This window comes from Melanotaenia boesemani, chromosome 6, assembly GCF_017639745.1.
Source record: "Melanotaenia boesemani isolate fMelBoe1 chromosome 6, fMelBoe1.pri, whole genome shotgun sequence".
Classification (NCBI taxonomy): Eukaryota; Metazoa; Chordata; class Actinopteri; order Atheriniformes; family Melanotaeniidae; genus Melanotaenia; species Melanotaenia boesemani.
In genome coordinates, this window is record NC_055687.1 from 3,611,777 (window position 1) to 3,632,182 (window position 20,406).

General features: G+C 42.3%; 1 protein-coding gene; it reads left to right on the plus strand.

Moving 5' to 3' along the window:
- The window catches only part of LOC121641647 (gastrula zinc finger protein XlCGF8.2DB-like), a 399,458-nt gene that overhangs the window by 65,553 nt on the left and 313,499 nt on the right, over nt 1-20,406 (plus strand).

The following is a 20,406-nucleotide window of genomic DNA, read 5'->3' on the forward strand; positions in this document are numbered from 1 at the left end:
AAAGATAAAGAAATCAATATTTTATTATATATTTTGTTTTGTTAGACCATATTCTTTCTACATTTCACAGAGCCATTCACATGAATACATGAAAAAAAAACATGTACATAAAGTAACAGATTACAAATTAATGTTATAAGATCTCCTGCTTCACTACAAACACATTTTATAGTTCATAAGCATTAGAAATGAATTGATGCTTGTCACAAAAAGGCCAAGACCTTGGAAGGAGATGCTCACATCAGAATTCCAAATAAAGACCAAGAGGTGTTACAGGTTAGAGAGAGAACCAGCAACTGAGCTCCACTGGAGAGGCCCACAGCTTTCCAGAGGCCAGGTTTAGCTGATGCTGCCGACGAGCCTGTTGATGTCAAGAGAGAAAGCATGGGAGCCATTAAGGATTAATAAAATTACTGCCATTAGACATTCTTTTACTTTTTTAATTTACTACTTTCACATTCATAATATTACAACATAGGCCCCCCTTTTCAAATAAATCTGCAAATTATGCTCTTACACACAACTGCTGACCTTATCTATTTATTATTGTTTAGCTCATTAGTTATTGTCCTGATTGTTTTTTCCTGAGAGTCAAAGAAAACTTTCCTTATTGATCCCTATTGATTAATGGAAAATACATTTTTCTGAGTATGAAGTAATGCCAGCTTTTGTAGGATAATTTGCGACTTTAATATTAATTAAGTCCTGCAGCAGGGCGACCAGTGAAACACACTGTGGAGCTCAGATGGTCCGTGCACGCTCCCACTGGTCCGTACGTGGTCAGCGTGCACTGGTCGTACGTTTTTGAATAGATTCATTAGGGCAAATATGAATTTTGAGCAGCTATAATAACGTTCAAACTGTATTAGTAGTTAATTGGGCTCATATCCCTTTAAGAACCGTTGTCGTGTCATGTAGTGGGCGTGTCGATTAGTGACGTCACTGCTCGACACGCCTACTATACGCCACGCCTCTGTCTTGCAGGCCGCAGACGGATACACTTGGAAACACCTATCGTTGTTTAATATTTAATATTGTTTTGCACTTCCCGGCCACCGTACAAATGGCTAAAATGCATTAAATACCAAATTCAGCTCACATTCTTGGTTAAAACAATTATTTACATTTTATTAAAGATAAAGCAACTGAAAACTTATTAGAAACCGGATGTTTGTTCAGTGTGAAAACAGTTTCACATCCAAGTTATTTAAGACTTTTAGACAGCAAGCAAACTAAAATGACATTAATCTAACATAAACGATGGGAATGCCTAAAAAGAGCCTTTACGAGACAAATGTAAACTGAATTATTGCTTGTGTAACTGTGGTTATTGCTCGGGTATTTTTGGTTCCTACCCACCCTTGTTTCAGGAGGGAAGATAGAAAACGACGGAATTATTCTCTGAGAAAGTTTCAGAGAGAGCGCGAGTCATTAAGCTGTTCCAGTCATAGATAATATAATAAAGGTCTTTATTATATTTATATATCTATGAAGAAGACTACTACTACTTCCGGTTCTTAAGATCGAGGTGGAGCACGAGACAAGGAGTGTGTCTCAAACCGCGCACTTACGTGAGTGCACTGGAAGGTAGTGCGTAGTGCGCACTAAGCACTACCTTCTGTAGTGCACACTATCGTGGGTAAGTCCTGATCCAAATTGAGCACCAACGTTTTGCACTTACCGGTAGTGACGTACTAGCTTAGCAGCGCCGCTCTGTTAATATACCTTTTTTTTTTCTTCCAAAATCCAAAATCACGTCAACATACGTGTTTGCATGTCATACTTTTATGCTAAAACAGCTTTTAAATAAGCAAAGATATCTTAACTGAATTAAAGTAGCCTACTTTACATTATACATTTGTTTTCATTAGTGTTTACACTGATACCGTTCACGTCTGCAACAGGAAACCGATTATACTAGAAATCATCATTTAAAATATGAAATGCAGTAATGAAGACGCTAAAACAGGGATGCAGAAAACATTTTATTTAAACTTTTAATTAAATCATTTCTCTCTTGCCGCCTCCTCTTCTCCACAGCAGCGTCCTAGCCCGCAGGTGGTAAATGCCTCAGTGCCACTGATGGCTCGGTAGTTTGATGCCACAGTGACCTACGGTGAACACAGAATGGAAGTTTATATAAAAGCAAGCATTATTATGTACTTTATGGGTACTTTGTACATCACTTTAGATAAGCGTCTGCAATCAGCTACTGCTTCGTCAGCGGTACCATGGAAACGGGCCGGTTCTCTAAACCAGCGGTGTTTCCTAATCAGTTTTCAGATTAAGGACCATTTCGTTTACGCCAGAGACCCCGCAGTGCTTAATTTGGAGGTTCAGCAATCATGAATAAACATACGGAACCTATAGGATTAATCATTTTTAACACTTATAGCCCATCTAGATCCGCGAAATCGGCTATAAAACTGCTAACATTTACGTTGCTAACTCTACTGCAGCCTCCAACAAATGATCAGATCCATAACTGTCATCAGGGATAGAAGAGATACGAAGCATGCTGCAGTATATTTTAGAATTATAATCAAATATCTTCATACTTACAACAGTAGAAAACAGCCTCCGCCTGCTTCGGTACCGCTGAGTCGGTGGTTGCAAGCTCTGAAAAACTGGTTGAAAGTCCCTCCCCTTCCGCTTCGTCAGCAAGATGGCGTCCGTTTAGTGCGTGTAGTGTCCATCGTTTCGCACTAGATTTTTGGCCGAGTTTAGGGCAGCATCCGGGTACTTTCAGTGCACTTAGTTTTTACTGAAATTTCTGTGTCAGCGCACTAAGCACTTAAATGTAGTGTCCGAAGTATAGCAGTGCGCGGTTTGGGACACACCCAAGGTATTTCTGCAACATTGTATGATGAGAAGTTGAAACTACAGCTGGAGACTCCGACGTATCTGGATACTACTGTTGGTTTCTGTCCTCTGCTGACTCCAGCTCGCTGGGGAGAAACGACGGGGAGGAAGAAAGGTTCGGACAAAGACTCGTTTATCGAGGGGACCCTCGTGGGGAAGGAAGGTGAGAATTTACATACATTGTTGTGTTTAATTTAATCGGTAAACGGTCATATTACCGGGAATTGTGTGGTTGTGATGTTTGGTGCTTAGTGAGGTTAAAGTTGTTGGTGCAACGAAGTTGTGGCTCTGTGGGGTTAATCAGGCCCGTCGTCACGTCGCCTTAAGAATAAAGACGAATTTATACTCGCGTGTATGGCAAGCTAAAAGGGGTAAACCAGTCTATTAGTGCTTCTCTAATCAAACGGCGTTAAAAACACCGTTTTATGTGGCCCAAACAACGTAAAATACACGAGGCTGAAGTTAGCTTCCGATTTGTAAAATGTGTAAAGTGCGATTCCACTGAATTTAGAGCAATCTAGACCACATTAGACAGCTCTTCATAAAAACTACAGCAGTTAGACTTCAAACGTGGACTGAAACATCCTAAACAACAGCTAGATAAATTAAAACATAGTTTATGAAACCTTTATTTTATTTGTGAAAATGGAAATAATTCTCGTTAAGAAGAAAAAACTACAACACTTAGTCTTCAAATCTTTTCGTTGTAAGCCGTGTGTAGATCCCTTAAAATGCAGTATTTTGTGTTTCAGCTTTTCTGATCTTTTGTGGATGAAGCTGAAATTGTTAAAATTGTGAGGAAAGGGTCAATAATGGATGGTATAATCCATATAATGGTATATAACAATGGTGGTGTATAACAAAAATACATTCTTATGCCTTCAAACAGGAAAATTAAATGTAATCATGTAAATCATGTAAACTGTATAAACTTTATTTGTGTGAAGTTCGTATTGGATATGCTGAGGAACAGAAACGCGTAATGAACCCAGTGTGTACTGGATCACCAGTCAGACGAGGCCCAGCTCGCCACGTCCTCACCCGGGATTTCTGTCCTGGATTTGATCGGGAAATCCTCAAATTCTGCGATTTTTGTGTAGAGTCATACTGAAAATGCATTTTTAACACAGATCAGTGGAAAATATTAATATTTATTTTATGTAGTTTTTCTTTATCATGACGCCTCTCCTGACCGACGTCACTGCTGTCAGTTGTTGATTCACCGTCCTCATTTATTTCTGTTGTCGTAGATAAATTCTTTATCAAAAGGGCTTGCTGATATTAAGAGTCTGCAGACAGAGGTCTTTAATGATCTTCCTTTATTCGGCCGAACAGGGGGACACCCCCTTCAGGATAAAAGACCTCAGACAACCTTTTGCCCAGGCTTATATAGTCTGCTTGTCACTATCTTTAGACACACAGCATCCAGACACGCAGCCTTGTAGGGCTGACTGGTTGACATCATTTTGATATCATGTTATAATGTCATACTATTAATATTCTGCTTACCAAGGACAGTACACCTGTTGTTTTTCATTTCAACTCTGATATATTAATACTTCCACATTTCCCCCTTTCAAATATTTCAGAGTAATCGGCCCTAAGACGATACTCTGAAACTTACAATAGGGAAACCTTTTTACGCACACTTGTCCACACACGCAGGTCTCAGGCATAACATAGGAGCCAATCTGAGCCTCCCGTACGAGGGCGAAAAAACCCCGAAGGGAGAAAAAATTCCCCCGTGCCCCCCCTCTGGGCGAGCACCGGTAACTTTTGATCTTACTTGACACTCAGGCACGGGTAGGCCAGTGAACCCCTGCATGAGACCTTCTAAGTACTATGACAGAAATTAATCATACACACACAACAAAGAAATCACATTACAACCCGTTTTCACAAGGATAACCTATTACAGAAGATTACTGACTACAAAAACCACACGTGAATAACACAAGATAGAGTCTTTTTCCAGTCCGGAGACAAACAGGAGCGTTGGGTCACCAGCCTTCCTTTGTCTGGCTACCGCCCCTTCGTCCAACCGACTGCAGTTATATTGAGACGTCACAGGTCCAACTCAGTACGGACCAATTGGGCAGCCATGATGACAGAGGTCTGTTTCTTGAGACTCGTCCTCCACGCTTTCCTCAGGGCGGGAACGATGCACATGCCAAACAAGAAAAGAAGGATCAGAACCAAAGCTGACCCAACACCCACCTTTATTAATACATTTTTCCAGTCAGCCATTAACTGGTCCAACCAATTAAGAGACCAGTCGCTCTTCCCAGCATGCTCCCGCACCTCCCCCCCCCACCCGTATTATCTCGTCCATGGCAGATGTAAAGGAACCATCTGGCACCGTGTTAGCTGGAATAAAAGTGCAACATTTGTCTGAAATACCGAGTCACGGGTAGTGTGTAGATGTGTGCGGGTGCATGCCGGCAAGAGACCTGACTGATAATGGCATTTGGCATGTGGATCGTACTCCCCTTGGTCACTGAGGTCGCTCCCTCGTTGCGCAGTTGCCCCTCTGTTTCCTTGAGAAGGCCCTGGTGATGGGACGACGTAGTAGCTGCTGCTTCGGGTCCGGATTGGTTGAATTGCCCATGTCCACATTACTGTCCCGAACAACAGAAGAAACCACAGGAACTTCAGACACAACATCATCGGGCGACAACTCTGAATCTGCCCTGACCGGAGTATCTTTGTCAGATGCATGCCAGGCGATACTTCCCCTTTTGGGGGACTGGTCATTTGAGAACGCTGCACAATCCGACCAGTCCCCAGGGCCCGTTTTGCAGTTGTTGGTCGTAGTTGCCAACGAACAATGGTTCAGATGATGCCAAGCGACGCTCCCTTCGACCTGGACCGCAGTCGGTGTGGCACGGACCACCGTGTAAGGACCCCGGCGTCGAGGGGTGTTCCACTTTCTTCGAAACTCCTTAATGTACACCTTATCCCCGGGCACCACTGGACCAGATGTCACAGAGACTGGTTTTGGCTCGTTCGCTTTTTCCTGAAAATAAATTGCTTCATGGATAGCAGACAACTGTTTCATATAACTGTGCAGCTCCTTCTCCAACTGCTCCAGCGGGGGTCCTTTGAAAGGACCCCGAAACTGGGGGCCCGGCATGGGACGACCTGTTAGCATTTCGTGGGGAGATAGATGCGTGACCCGATGAGCTTGCATGCGGTAACTCATTAGGGCCAGCGGTAATGCGTCATGCCACCGCAAACCAGTACATGCACAAATCTTATTAATTTTTGCTTTAAGTGTGCCATTCACTCGTTCCACCCCTCCCTGACTGGAGGGAGTGTAGATACTTCCATGGCGGACTTTGATTCCGAGCTGGCGCAGGACGCCCTCATAGACCTTGTTGATGAATGCTGGTCCCGAGTCTGATGAAAGGATGGATGGTAAGCCAAACCTAGGGATTACCTCACGGACCAGGAACTTTATGACTGTTCCCGCCCCCATGTCCTTTGACGGAATGGCCTCCACCCAACGACTGAAATGATCAAAAACCACCAAAAGGTAGCGCTTACCGTGTACCGGGACCAACATGTCCACGAAATCTAAAATCAGATGACGAAACGGACCTTCCGGGACAGGAATTCGCGCTGTGGGGGTGACAATACCTTTTCGAATGTTATTTTGCGAGCATATCTCGCACCGATTTAGCGCATCCGTCACCAATGCCTGCAGGTACGGCGCCCAATAACCCTGTTGTTGTATTCGATGTATCACCTCATCTCGCCCACAGTGGTCTGGTTTATGACACTCTGGAATCAACAGAGACAAAAGTGAGATTATAACAGGATATGACTTAGTTATTGCAGACGCCTTTTCATACGCCATGTGTACTGCTACGAGACCCTTGTAGCACGGGGGCCACCCTCTTGCTACGTCGTCCAGTTTCGTACTGTAATAAGCGATGGGTTGTTTCTTTCCAGCAGAACATGAATCCTGTGTCAATATGTTGCATCTGTTTGAAACGTAAAGATAGAAAGGTTTATCATATTCCGGCATTTTTAAGGCTGGGGCACTCTGCAGTTCCTGCTTAAGCACATCAAAGCCAACAGTGCCTCTGTGGTCCACTCCAAAGGCTCCTCTAAAGTCCTATCTTCAGAAGACTTCAGAAGATCCCCGAGTGGTACCGTTTTTACTGCATAATCCTCCAACCACTCCGCACTGAATCCTGTGATACCTAAAAAGGTCATTAGTTGCGCGCATGTCTGTGGACGCGGTGCTCGACTTATGCCTTTGAGGTGGTCAGGAGACAGAGCTATTGTTCCATGGGAGATTACTCTACCGAGGAATTCCACTTGAGGCCGACAGAATTGCAGTTTTGTCCGAGAAGCTTTGTGTCCACATTCTGCCAGTCTCTGCAGCACTTTGATCGAGTCGCGCTGACAATCTTCAATGGTGTCTGAACAAATCAATATATCGTCTACATACCGGATTAGGACGCCGCTCAAATCCAGCACCTGTAGATCCTGACTCACCACGCGATCAAACCACGCGGGGCTGCTTGTCAGTCCCTGGGGCATTCTGGCGTAGCTGTATTGTCGACCTCTAAAGGTAAATGAAAACAGATATCGTGACTCTTCTGCCAGAGGGATACTGAAAAATGCTGAACAAAGATCCACTACTGTAAAAAACTTAGCTTTAGTAGGGATAGCATTCAACAGTGTGTGAGGATTAGTGAAGTCTGCCGCGACATCTTCAAGAATGGCATTGATTGCCCTCAGATCATGGACCAGTCGGTACTTTGATTTATCTGCTTTTAGAACTGCAAGAATTGGGGTGTTACAAGGACTAGAAATCTCAATCAGCACTCCTACTTTTAAAAACCCATCAATTAGGATTCCAATCCCTTCTTCATCTGCGGGATTAAGTTTGTATTGTGGCCGCCAAGGTAAGACTGCACCTGGTTTTAATTTGACAGTAACTGGGCTGGCTGAAACTGCCAGTCCCACATCCGTCTCATGTCTGGACCACAGTTGGTCCGGAACCTGTGTTAAAATATCAGTTTCCAGATCACTGTTAAAACCAAGGGGGTTGGTTTTGCATGTCATCATTATGTTTTTTCCTGGTAGCACCACCATCTGAGGTGTTGCTTGTAATGACAGATCACACCTAATCCTTAACATTGATCCATCATCTGAAAGAGAGATCAATGAGTTGTCTGTACTTCTCCATGTTAAATGCTCTGCGGTTCTTACCATCGGACCGAGGTCCCTTGAATGGTATCCTGGGTTTACCAACAGTGTAATGTGTGGTAAGGATTGAGTAACACAGTACCATTTTTCAATAAAAGTATTGTGGTTTACCTTTAATGCTGCGCCTTGGCCTCCAATCAGGATATATGGAGCCTTCAATTCTACCTTTACACCCTCCGTCTCCTTTTCCCACCTATCCTGAAAGGTTGGGCTGGCTGATGGATCAAAGAACATTGTACAGTGAGGAGGCAAGATTGGAGGAAAACCTCTCGGTGCCTGGGCCCTTACGCATGTTCCCCATTTTTCCAACACTGAACCCACGGGTCCCTCCATGTTTCCCAACCAATAAACAATTGCTGGTTCTGCTTGAGCAGTCATTTGTAAATCCAATCCAATATTTTCCACGTATATTCCCGAAGGGGAGCATAAAATTTTGAGCCCAAGTTTACAAAGTGCACCTCGTCCTAATAAATTGACGGGTGTTTGGTCTGAAACCAAAATGGGTATTTTAATTTCATCATTTCCTACTTTCATTTTAACGGGAGCAGTAATAGGAACCAATTGACTTTTTCCCGAGAATCCTACTGTCTTGACAAAGTTTTCTGACAGGGGAAGGTTCTTGGCGAGGTGTTCCTGTATGCATGAGTGAGTAGCCCCCGTGTCGATCATCATAGAAACCTGTTGATCCCCAACTTCTACATTTATCATGGGGTCAGTGCGTGTGTGTAGGATCAACGGGTACGAACCTTCACCCATAGGATTCCCGGGACCCCCCTAAAACTGAGAGGGTCTTGGCCGAGTGCCACCCAGGGCCCCTCCTCCACCTCTTCTGGGGACAACTCCGTTTCTTCCAGGACCACCTGCCGAGAGGGGCATAAACCGTGGGCAAGCCCTAGCAAAATGTCCAAACATTCCACAATACCAGCAGCGGTTGGATCCCTGCCACGCCCCAGACGAGGGAGTACCAAGCCTTGAGTAGGAAGGGCGGAACGGCTGGGGACCACTGGCGGCCTGTGTTGACTCAGGAACTCCAGCAGTCTGACCCGCACCTGGATCTGTGAACACAACAGCTTGAGTCTTTTCTTTCAGCTTGCCTTGCAAATCATTTAGTTGCATCTGAGTCAGTTTCCTTTGAATCTGGAGGTCCTGTTCAGAAGTCTTGCTTAGATCTCTTCTGTATCGCATTACTGCATGAATCACATGATCACGGAACAGCTGCGAGGACATGGACGCCAGGCCAACAACGTCCTCCAGGGGCCGGGTGACTTCCTTTGGCATCGATATGATCACTGCATTTCTGAAAAGAGTGAGCAAAACAGGATCATTTTCCACATCTTTTTCAGTCTCTAGGCGCCATCTTTTCAACTGTATGTCGATGTATGCTGCTGGATTCTGGTCATCTTTCAGAGGTTCCCCTTTTAAAGCATCAACATCAATTTTATTAGGGTACTTGGTGCGTATTCCTTTCCAAATCACCCCTTTATAGGCAGCCAGTTCCGTTCCATCTGCCCTTTCACTCAAAATCCAGTCCAGTTCATTGTCCTTGAAAAACTGTTGCATCTTAGACAACCCCAAAACCTGTGTCAAAGGCTTTTCAAAAGCTTTAACCCATTTGCCCCCTCCTGCGGTGATCTGTGGGAGCCCGGAGACCAAACCTGTCAAGTCCCGAGCCGGCCAAGGGTGATAATCGGCCCTCGTTCCCCTAATCAGGATTGGGAATTCTCCACCTGTGAATCTATCAGGAGGTCTATTAGGCCTATATCTTAAGTCATACTCATCCCTGGAGACCCCTGTGGACGCGCCGGGCTTTTGCAGGCACGCAGGCATGGAAGTCCCACCCCCCGAGGTCGCCCCCTCCACCTCCTCATTTAAGTCATCTATTTCCTGTTCCAACTCAACTATCTGGCTCCGTCCCAACTCACGATGTAAATCTTGTTGACGGGGCCCTAAGTTTAACCAAAAACTGTCCTCAGCTTTGCCCTTTCGAACCAATTCGGTTCGATCTTGGTAACAATTAATAATTCCAGACTGACGTCGCTGCGTGCTACAATGTTTTGGGATTGTCATGTGGGGAGGAGTTTCCTGCCTTTGAGGAGAATGGGCAGAGGCCGGACGCTGTCTGACCTGGGCCTGGGCTTCTCCAGTGTTTGGTGGTAAAGACAGGCTCCTCCTTTAGAGTTGAGTGGGTCTGGAACAGGAGGTGCTACCTCAGCAACCCTTGAAGCAACAGATGACCTGTCATGAATGTTACTTACGGTTCCCGACATGTCAGCATTGGCTGGTACCCCTGGAAGGGCTTCCATCAGCCCTTGCTGATTATCGAGATTAAAATTTCCATCTATCCTTATTGTTCCTGCCAATGTGGGAAAAAAGTTCAGCATTAGTACAGTTTTCGGCTTCCCCTGGATTATCTGTATATGACACCAATTCAAGCTCTCGCTTCTTTTGCCGTCTTTTAGAAGTCTCTCCCGCTTTATAATCCTCAATGCGGTGTTGCATTAATTCACAAATCTGTGGGTCAAAGCTGCCTGTTACAGGCCACGAGACTTTCAAATTTTTTTTTGTTATTTTGCACCATTTCTGAGACATGTGCTGAATTTGTTTTATCCTGTGAGGATATCGAACAGAAACTATGGCCTCCGGTGTCGTCATTTAGTCACCACCTGCTCTTGATATAATAAGAAATTCATGCAACTCAAACGAAATCCACTTGGGTGCGCCGCAGCTCCGTCCTCCGTGCTTTCTGTTTCGGTCTCAACCCGATGGGTGGAGCGATAGAGTCCTGTTCTGTTGGAAGGAAACCAAAAGAGTTCAGCGGTTTTATTTTAACAGGCGTAAGAATAGAACAGCTACATCCTTGTAGCAGCACAAGAGAAGAGCAGAGTTTTTTTGTTATTTTGTGTGTGTATGTGTATTAGCAAGCAGCTTGGTGTCAGATTCCACCAGACCACTCTGGCATATCTTTGTGGGTTGGGGAACGAGTCAATTTATGCACTGCAATTCAGATTATAGCTCTTTTACAAAACCATGCAACATGCAATATCACTGACAGAGGCCTCTGTCTCATGCATATGTTCAGAACTTTTCCTTTTACTTATTTATTTATTTATTTATTTATTTTTATCAGTACTCGCAGCGCTGCTCCAATCTCCAGTTTCACTCAGTCACGCATTCCTTTCCACATTTAGCCCAACTTCCCACACACACAAGCTCACCGGCTCACTCGGTGTCCAGTTTCGCTCAGACACGCATTACACACACATTTGGTCAAATTTACACACCGGCTTTCAGCTCACCAGTCATACATTCCTATCCATTGCATCACATACTATGCTCTTACACCCAGTCATCAGCTGTCATATTACCCTTAGTAAGAAGGGAAGTAACAGTCAACAAACAGTTTAAAACTTTTCCCTTATTTTTTCACACAGAAGTCACAAGTTTACTTTCAGTGAGAGGGGTAAGGCAGTCAAAGGATAGTTACACACTCAGTCAGTCACACATTTCTGTCCGGTGCATCACACACTATCCGCTTCATACACACACTTCAACAGCTGAACAAATCATTCTTAGTCAGAGGAGAATAAAACAGTCAAAACACAGTTTAAAACTTTTCCCTTATTTCTTCACATAGAAGACATCAGTTTACTTTCCGTTAGAGGGGTAAAGCAGTCAGAAGACAATTTTCAGCTCACTCAGACACCCATTCCTATCCGCTCCACACACACTATCCGCTTCACACACACACACACTTCAACAGCTGAACAAATCACCATTAGTCAGAGGGGAATTAAACAGTCAAAACCCGTTTAAAAGTCACAAGTTCGCTCTCAGTGAGCAGTCGAAAGAAGGGATATGTCAACAGTCAGTTTATAAAACATTTTTTCTTTTTTTATTTAATGTTGCAACAAGGTTTTTTTTTTTTTTTTTTTTTTCACAGCTGTACTGCGCTAAGCCCCTTTTACGCAGATTTCCCGGGTTAACAGAGCTTAAACCTTTCACTACTGGCTCTGTTTAATTTAGGATCAGATTTTTGATCGATCTTTGCACCTTGCTTTCCTATGAACCTAGTCATAAGCTACTTAAGCTCCTTATCTGACTCCCTACAATACCAGCCTATAAGCTCGCAATATTGTGAGTCCTGTATTTAATTCTTTACTAAATTTGGAACTCGAAACAGATCGATCGGTGCATTTTCATCACTTTCACTTTTACTTCACTTTCACTACTATTTTTGTTGCCAATTAACTTCTTCACCACTATCTGACTCTCCTCTCAAAACTCTAGGAGGTCTGCGTCCAGCCCACTCCCGAGCTATGATAGAGCCCTGAATTATTACACACCCACTGAACTGACTCCCCTTCAGACCAGCCTATAAGCTCGCAATCTTGTGAGTCCTGTGTAATTCACCTTAAAACTGAGCCCCCTCCCACTAGTTGGTGGGCCCCTGTTTATTTCTATTTATCTTCTCCTTTTCTGACCTTCCTCCCAGCTACCTCTGGTAAGGCCCTCATAAACTACTTTATTTGTGCGCACAAATTTATCTGTCAGCAGAGTCACAGCAGCTGTATAACTAAGTTCAACTTGTAGCCAGGACGGCCCTCCGCTTCGGCTCACTTCACCCAGAAGGATTTAAAATGGGGCTTACCTCCTTAAGCGGTGAGTCAAAGCGGTCCACACGTCCGGCCCCAGCGGTTAACTGGCTAGCTCGCCAAATGTCGTAGATAAATTCTTTATCAAAAGGGCTTGCTGATATTAAGAGTCTGCAGACAGAGGTCTTTAATGATCTTCCTTTATTCGGCCGAACAGGGGGACACCCCCTTCGGGATAAAAGACCTCAGACAACCTTTTGCCCAGGCTTATATAGTCTGCTTGTCACTATCTTTAGGCACACAGCATCCAGACACGCAGCCTTGTAGGGCTGACTGGTTGACATCATTTTGATATCATGTTATAATGTCATACTATTAATATTCTGCTTACCAAGGACAGTACACCTGTTGTTCTTCATTTCAACTCTGATATATTAATACTTCCACACTGTCTCCTCTTGTTATAAATCTGTTTACATAAAGCAGCTGATTTGTCTCTGTATGTACTGGCCCTGCTCAGTTTATTAATAACCCAATAATCAATATGCATCATCTTTGTGATTATCGTGTGTGTGTGTGTGTGTGTGTGGGGCAATCTTACCAGCAAAGCGAACCTGCAGCAGGTGGAAATAAAGAACCAGAACATGTCTCAGAGTTGGAGGTATCTTTGAAGAAATGTTTGTTCTGTTGAACTGTAGATACCAAGACAACGTCAGAGACCACTGCTACTGGTGGTCCTCCCCCTGAAAACCCGTGGGTCTGGTGGTCTGAATGTCCTTTGAATGAAGCGTGCGCCCTCTGCAGGGACATTAATAAAAGGCCAAGTCATGGTAACCAAAGAGGAACTCTGTCTTTCTCCGTCCATCTCTTTAGACCAGCTTTCTCTTTCTCTCTTTAGACGCCCTCGGCCTGTATGGACGGGGCTCAGCTGATCCCAGTTTTACTGTTAGCCAACCAGAGGCAGTGGAGGTCGGGGTTCCTGAACCTGGGTAGGGAGGTTAATAAGTATTAATTATTTTTCATATATACCATGTTCTTTTTCATTTAATTTCATGTTCAGTACGTATATAGTTGTGTTTCTTTAGTTAAACTGGCACTGATAGATTTATTGATTATTCAAGACAAAGTAGTGATATGATAAGGGTTTTTTTTTTTATATTTTATTTTTTATTGTTTTCGTACATACAAACAACACCAGTATATATCAGTAAACAAACAGAAACAATCAGAACAGGCACAGACTGTTAAGAGAAACCATCAATAAATAACAGTGTGGACTAAGAATAGCTTGGCATTTGTAGATTTTTACATAGGGTGAAGTGAATTTTTATTTTGGTATTGTTATGAACTGTATCCCTTTGTTAAGATTAGATAGTAGGTTTACTTATATCAGCCTCAGAGGATAGCTACATTTCCCGTTCCATTACCTACACAAACAAAAAACACATACAGTATCAACACCTACATCAGTGTGATATGCAACACACAGCTTGGTTTATAGTCGTATCATTGTATGTATATTTCATTTTCATTATGAGGGTGTGCAAGTCTTCCATTTCTTCCAGTAGTCATTGAATTTATCTATGTTCAGGTTCAGGGAGAAGGTTATTCTTTCCATGTTATATATCTCGTTTACAATTCCAATCCACTGGGTTTTAGTTGGAAGATCTTTAGACAGCCAATGTCTTGTTATTGCCTTTTTGCTGGCGACCAACAATATGTTGATCAGGTATCTGTCACTAGATTTAGTACAGGATGAGGTGTCTCCAAGATATACTGTGCGAAAGTCATGTTTGATCTTGTAACCCATTACTGAGTTGATGTCCTCTACCACTCCTAACCAGTATGGTTTAATAGCTGGGCAGTCCCAAAATATGTGAAAATGATTTGCTAGTGTTTCTCCACATTCCCTCCAGCATCGTCCCTCCCTCAGCCTGGCTGTCTGGAGTTGTTTTACTTTTGGTGTAATGAAAAATCTAATTACATTTTTCCACATAAATTCCCTCCATAGACCTGAGCTTGTGGTATTTAGTAAAGTTTTCAATATCTTCATCCAGCCTTCTTCTGAAATTGTTATTTTGGCTTCTTTCTCCCATTTAGATTTAACATAAGTTGTGGAGTTCTTGTTATAGGACTGTAGGCATCGGTAAAATCTAGCGACCAGTTTTCTGTTAATATTTGACTTGTATGCATCTATCAGTATGTTAACTAGACCTGAGTAACCGGTTCCTATTTTTATTGCACAATTAAAGTGGGCTCTGACCTGAAGATACCTGAAGAAATCCTGTTTTTCTAGATCATATTTGTCTTTCAGTGTTTGAAAACTATTCAGTTCTTCTACACTAGAAATCAGACAATATGTAGTTATACCTCTAAAGGTCCAAAACTTAAATCGTTCATCAATCTGTGATGGTTTAAAATCACTATCATATGGTATCCATCTGAGCAATTTGATTTGGTTTTCCAGTTTTACGACATTCTTCAAACCAGATGTTAAAGGATGTTTTTGTCAAGCTGTTTAAGTGCTCTTTTTGTTGTGAGTACATATTCTTATCTCCTATTAATGTCTGTAGGGGTATGTTTAACTGGGATATTTCTAAGTTCTTCCATTTGGCACTGTAATATGGGTCGCACCAATATATTAGGTATCTTAGTTGTGCTGCCTTGTAATAATTCTCCATATTTGGCAAGGAGAGCCCTCCTTCTTCTTTAGGTAGTTGTAAGGTTTTATATCTAACCCTGGGTTTTGGACCTTTCCAAATAAATCCTGAAAACATCCTCCTCCATTCTGTAAATTGTTGTATGGGTATTGCTGAGGGTATAGACTGAAAGAGAAAAAGAAGTTGTGGTAGGATATTCATCTTAATTATGTCTATACGATTATGTAGGTTAAATGGCAACAAAGTCCATCTACTTAAGTCCTCCTTTATTCCTTTGGTTATTGGCAGGTAATTTAGAGTGTAGATATTAGACAGATCTTTTGGAATTTTAACACCCAGGTATTTAATAGTGCTATTGTCCCATCTTAAATTAGAAAGGTTTGTAATGTGGCATGAAGGTGTATAATTGTATGAAATGAGTTGTGTTTTATCAATGTTTAGTTTATAGCCAGAGTATTGACCAAATGTTGTCAGACGGGACAATAATTTATTTAGGCTGAAGTCAGGCTGGAAAAGAGTAATCAATATGTCATCCGTGTAAAGGCATATTTTATATTCTGTTCCTCTTATCCAAATTCCTTTTATATCATTATCCTCCCTCAGTGATTGGGCAAGCGATTCAATAAATAAGGCAAACAAGGTTGGACTTAGTGGGCATCCTTGTCTACAACCCCTCTCTAGTGTTACTGAGTTAGATAGGCTGCCGTTTACTTTTATTCGGGCTGTTGGTGCATAATATAAGTTTTTTAGAACCTGAATTATAGAGCTATTAAAACCAAATCGTTGTAATACTAAGTATAAATATTCCCATCTGACAGAATCAAATGCTTTTTCTGCATCAAGACTAAGAACAATGGCTTCATCTTCAGTCCTGGACATGTAATCCATTACATGTAAGGTTCGCTTTATATTATCTTGTGTTTGTCTGTTTTTGAGAAACCCGCTTTGGTCTTCATCTATGAGTTCTGGGATTATGTTTTCCAATCTCTTTGCTAGTATAGATGTAAATAGTCTATAGTCTAAGTTTAGAATTGATATAGGTCTATAGGAACCGCATTCAGATTTATCTTTACCGGGCTTGGGAATTACAGAGATTATGGCTTGCCTCCAAGATATTGGAGTTTCACCACCTTTAAGTACATAGTTAAAGCATTCCAGTAGCAGAGGTGACACTGCATGCTTAAATTCTTTGTACCACTCTGCTGGGTAACCGTCTGTCCCTGGCATCTTATTTGTTTTTAATTTGGAAATTGCAGTATCCAGTTCTTGCTTTGTTATTTCGTGCATCAGCCTCTTGTTTTGTTCTGAACCAATGGACGGCAGGTCCAGTGAATTCAGAAAGTTCACAATGTCCAGGGTACCGGCACCATCTGGTTGTGTGTATAGAGTTTTATAATAATTCACAAAAGAGTTTTGTATTTCTTGTAATTTGTGACATGTTTCACCAGTTTGTGCATCTTTAATTTTGTGAATGGATCTTTCATCCTGTTGTTTCTTAATCCTCCAAGATAATAGTTTCTAAGCTTTGGGACCATTGTCATAATATCTTTGTTTAATAAATTTTGCTTTCTTTTCTTCATGGGCATCATATATCTCATTTATTCTTTGCTTAGTTGTTTGTATCTGGTATAAGAGATGAGGGTCATCAGATTCCTGATGTTTAGTTTCTAGGTTTTTAAGTTTGCCTATTAGTTCTTGTAATTTCTGAAGTTTTTCTCTTTTTTTGGTAGAGGACCACGCAATGATTTTGCCCCTAATTACTGCCTTCGCTGCATCCCATAGAGTACTTGGGGACACCTCATTGTTATCATTGTATTCCAGATACACACCCATTTCCTTTTCAATGTATTTTATACACAACGGGTCATTCAACAGGCTTGTATTAAGCCTCCAGGTTGTGTTTTTGATTTCGGTGTCCAGATAGAGAGAGAGAGGTACACTCCGGCATGGTCTGAGATGTCTTTTACCCCTATTTCACATCCTTTAATTCTATGTCTGTCTCGGTTAAACATGAAAAAATAATCTATCCTTGAGTATACCTTATGGGGATGAGAGTAAAATGTAAACTTTCTTTCTTTTGGGTGAAGCTCCCTCCAGATGTCCATCATACCTGATTCAAACAAAAGTTTTTTGACTGTAATTGTCTCTGGGTTTATTCTTTTAGATGTATTGGTAGAGTCTAGGCAAGGGTTTAACTGAATATTCCAGTCCCCCCCACTGATAAAGATTTCTGAACTCTCTTCTGTAATTATATTGAATAATTTCTTAATGAACACTACATCATTATCTGGTGGTCTGTACACATTGAAAAGGGTCACAAGCTTGTGGTCAATATATCCTGTTACTAAAATATACCGACCCTCTTTATCAGTTTTCTGTTTAACAAGTTGAAATGGTACTCTATTTGAAATTAGTATTGCAACTCCCCTTGTTTCTCCATTTCTATAAGATGAGTAATAAGTGTTTTTAAAACCCAAAGCTTTTAATTTCTCATGTTCCTTATCGTCTAAGTGTGTCTCCTGCCAGAAAACGATATGATGTTTTTCTCTTTTCATCTTAGTAAGTAGTTTATTCCTTTTCATGGGATTTTGTAGACCATTAACATTTAGGGTAATTACTTTGTATTCTTCCTTCACCATCTTATCCCTAGAATCTTATACATACATACATTAGGTTTCTCTCTAGGCCTGAACATGTAGACTGGGAACATCTGTGCAAAACCAAAAATCAAAGCAACAGAAAAGACCTCCAACAGTGAAGTGTAAATATAACTTCTGAACAGGGAGGGGAATCCTTCTCCTGAAGGGCCCCTCCAGATGCTCACTAGCATCTTCATTTGTGTCTTATCAAAACACATAAATAATGGGTAAGAGCTAGTCCCTTCCCCCAGATAATGATCCTAAAATAGTGTAAATTATTATTAACTAAGGGCCCATTTTTCCCTGCAACTGCATAGAAATTGTTCATAATAGGGCAAAGATTGTATCCAAACGGCATGTAACAAAGGGAGACAATCTATCTATTTTACATACATATACTGAGTGTCTTAGATTTATTTAACCATAACTTTTGAGTGTCTGTATGAGTCCGTGCACACGCGCATGTGCTCGCAATTGTCTCTGGTAATCTACTCACGGGTGTGCTCTAGACCTTGTTACCACCGTGCGACAGTGAGTGTTGGAATCTCCGGAGTTTTTCTCTTGCTCTCTCGATATCCGTAGCCCGGTCCCGTCGCTTAGTGGATCCACGAGTCTCCCAGGAGTTCTCTTTGAGGCTTTTGCGGGGTGTTGTTGTTACGTCAATCTGGGATAAGTTGACAGGTGTGTCTGGGGCAACACATTCAGCCATCAGAATCCCCCTCCTCAGCATGTCGTCCCTCGCCTCCTTGGCGGTGTTGTATGTTGTGGGTCCTTCTTCGTAGAAAACACGAAGTTTCGCGGGTGGTGGTGTGTGAAAACGGAGTCCCTTTTCTTTTAGTACCTTCCTCAGAGGAGCGTATTCCTTACGTTTGTTTATAATTTCCACTGGGTAGTCATGATCAAAATAAATTTTTCTGCCTTTGAGATGTATTTCTTTCTTTTTCCATGCGGCAGTTAGGACTTGTTCTTTAGTTTTGTAAACGAGGAAGCAGGCAATCATAGATCTCGGGGCGGCCTGCGGTGGAGGTTTTGGTCCGAGAGATCTGTGGCAGCGTTGTATATTGAGGTCAATGTCAGGGAGTGACAGTTCTGTTTTAATGAGCTTCTCCAAAAACTCACAAGCGTTAGGTCCCTCTTCTCCCTCGGGGATCCCGAAGATTCTGAGGTTATTTCTGCGTGAGCGTGTTTCCAGGTCCACCAGCTTGGACTGAATGCGTTCTTGATCCTGCAGAGTTTGTAGAAGCACCTCCTTGGCACCGCTGTTCCACTCCTCTATCTCTGCCACTCTCTTCTCCACATCATCCATCCTCACTTCAGTGTTTTTCAGGCCGTCCCCGATCACACTCAATTTCTGGCTAACTTCTTCCTTAAAGTTTCTGATTTCTTCCTTCACATCTCGTCTCATTGTCTCACACAGCTCGTTTAGGTCTTTCTTCAAGTCTTTTTGTCCTGCTTTTATTTCCGCGTGGATAGCAACGATGCTAGCTTGCAGAGCATCCATATGTGCATTAGCTTCGGCTGCCGTAGAAGTTTCACCATTTTCTCCCGTCGCCATTTCTTCGTTTTTGTTGCCAAGTTGATTTTCTGTCGCCTTAGTTTTCCTTAGTTTGTATTTCCCCATAACATTTTACACAAGAAGAGATAGATAAATTCTTTTCAAACCGGGGAAACATAGGACCTCACTGAGAGCGTGGGAATTATGCTGCCACTTGCTTCGCCGCCATCCCGGAAGTCTGATAAGGTTTTTTTTTATTTTATTTATTTATTTTTTTACTTTTATACCAGCATGGGTGGCGGGAGTGCAGCATTCTACCAGGTGGAACTTTCTTTAGGGCAGGGGTGTCCAACTCCGGTCCTCGAGGGCCGGTGTCCTGCAGGTTTTTATTTTTTCTCTGATCTAAAACACCTGAATAAAATCAAATGGATCTAACAGCTTCTTGTCAACTTCTTCACAATAACCCATCAATTTCAGTTGGTGTGTTAGATCAGGGAAACGATGAAAACCTGCAGGATACCGGCCCTCGAGGACCGGAGTTTGACACCCCTGCTTTAGGGAGCCTGTATCAGACCTTTGAGACACAGCTAAGCTAAGCTTGAACGTTAGCCTGCCCCCGAGCAGGCTAGTTCTGCTGCATCAGTTACCATGGTTACTCAGCTGGCATTCAGCTAAGCCATGTTGATGAAACGAAACTCTCTAATTAATAAGCTAGACTTGTCAAGATAAGCCACACAATGACTGTAGAATATTGTAGAAGTCCGGCTTTCCCTTAATCCAGCTTCGTCAAATAACCCCGGTGAGATATGTAATAAAATTAGATCCGATTTTAAGAATTTGATCTTCATTAAAATCGTTGAGAATATAATTCCCAACTGGCTTCGGGAAACATTCTTTAAAGAGAAGAATCCTCAGAATTTTACATTTAACCTGGC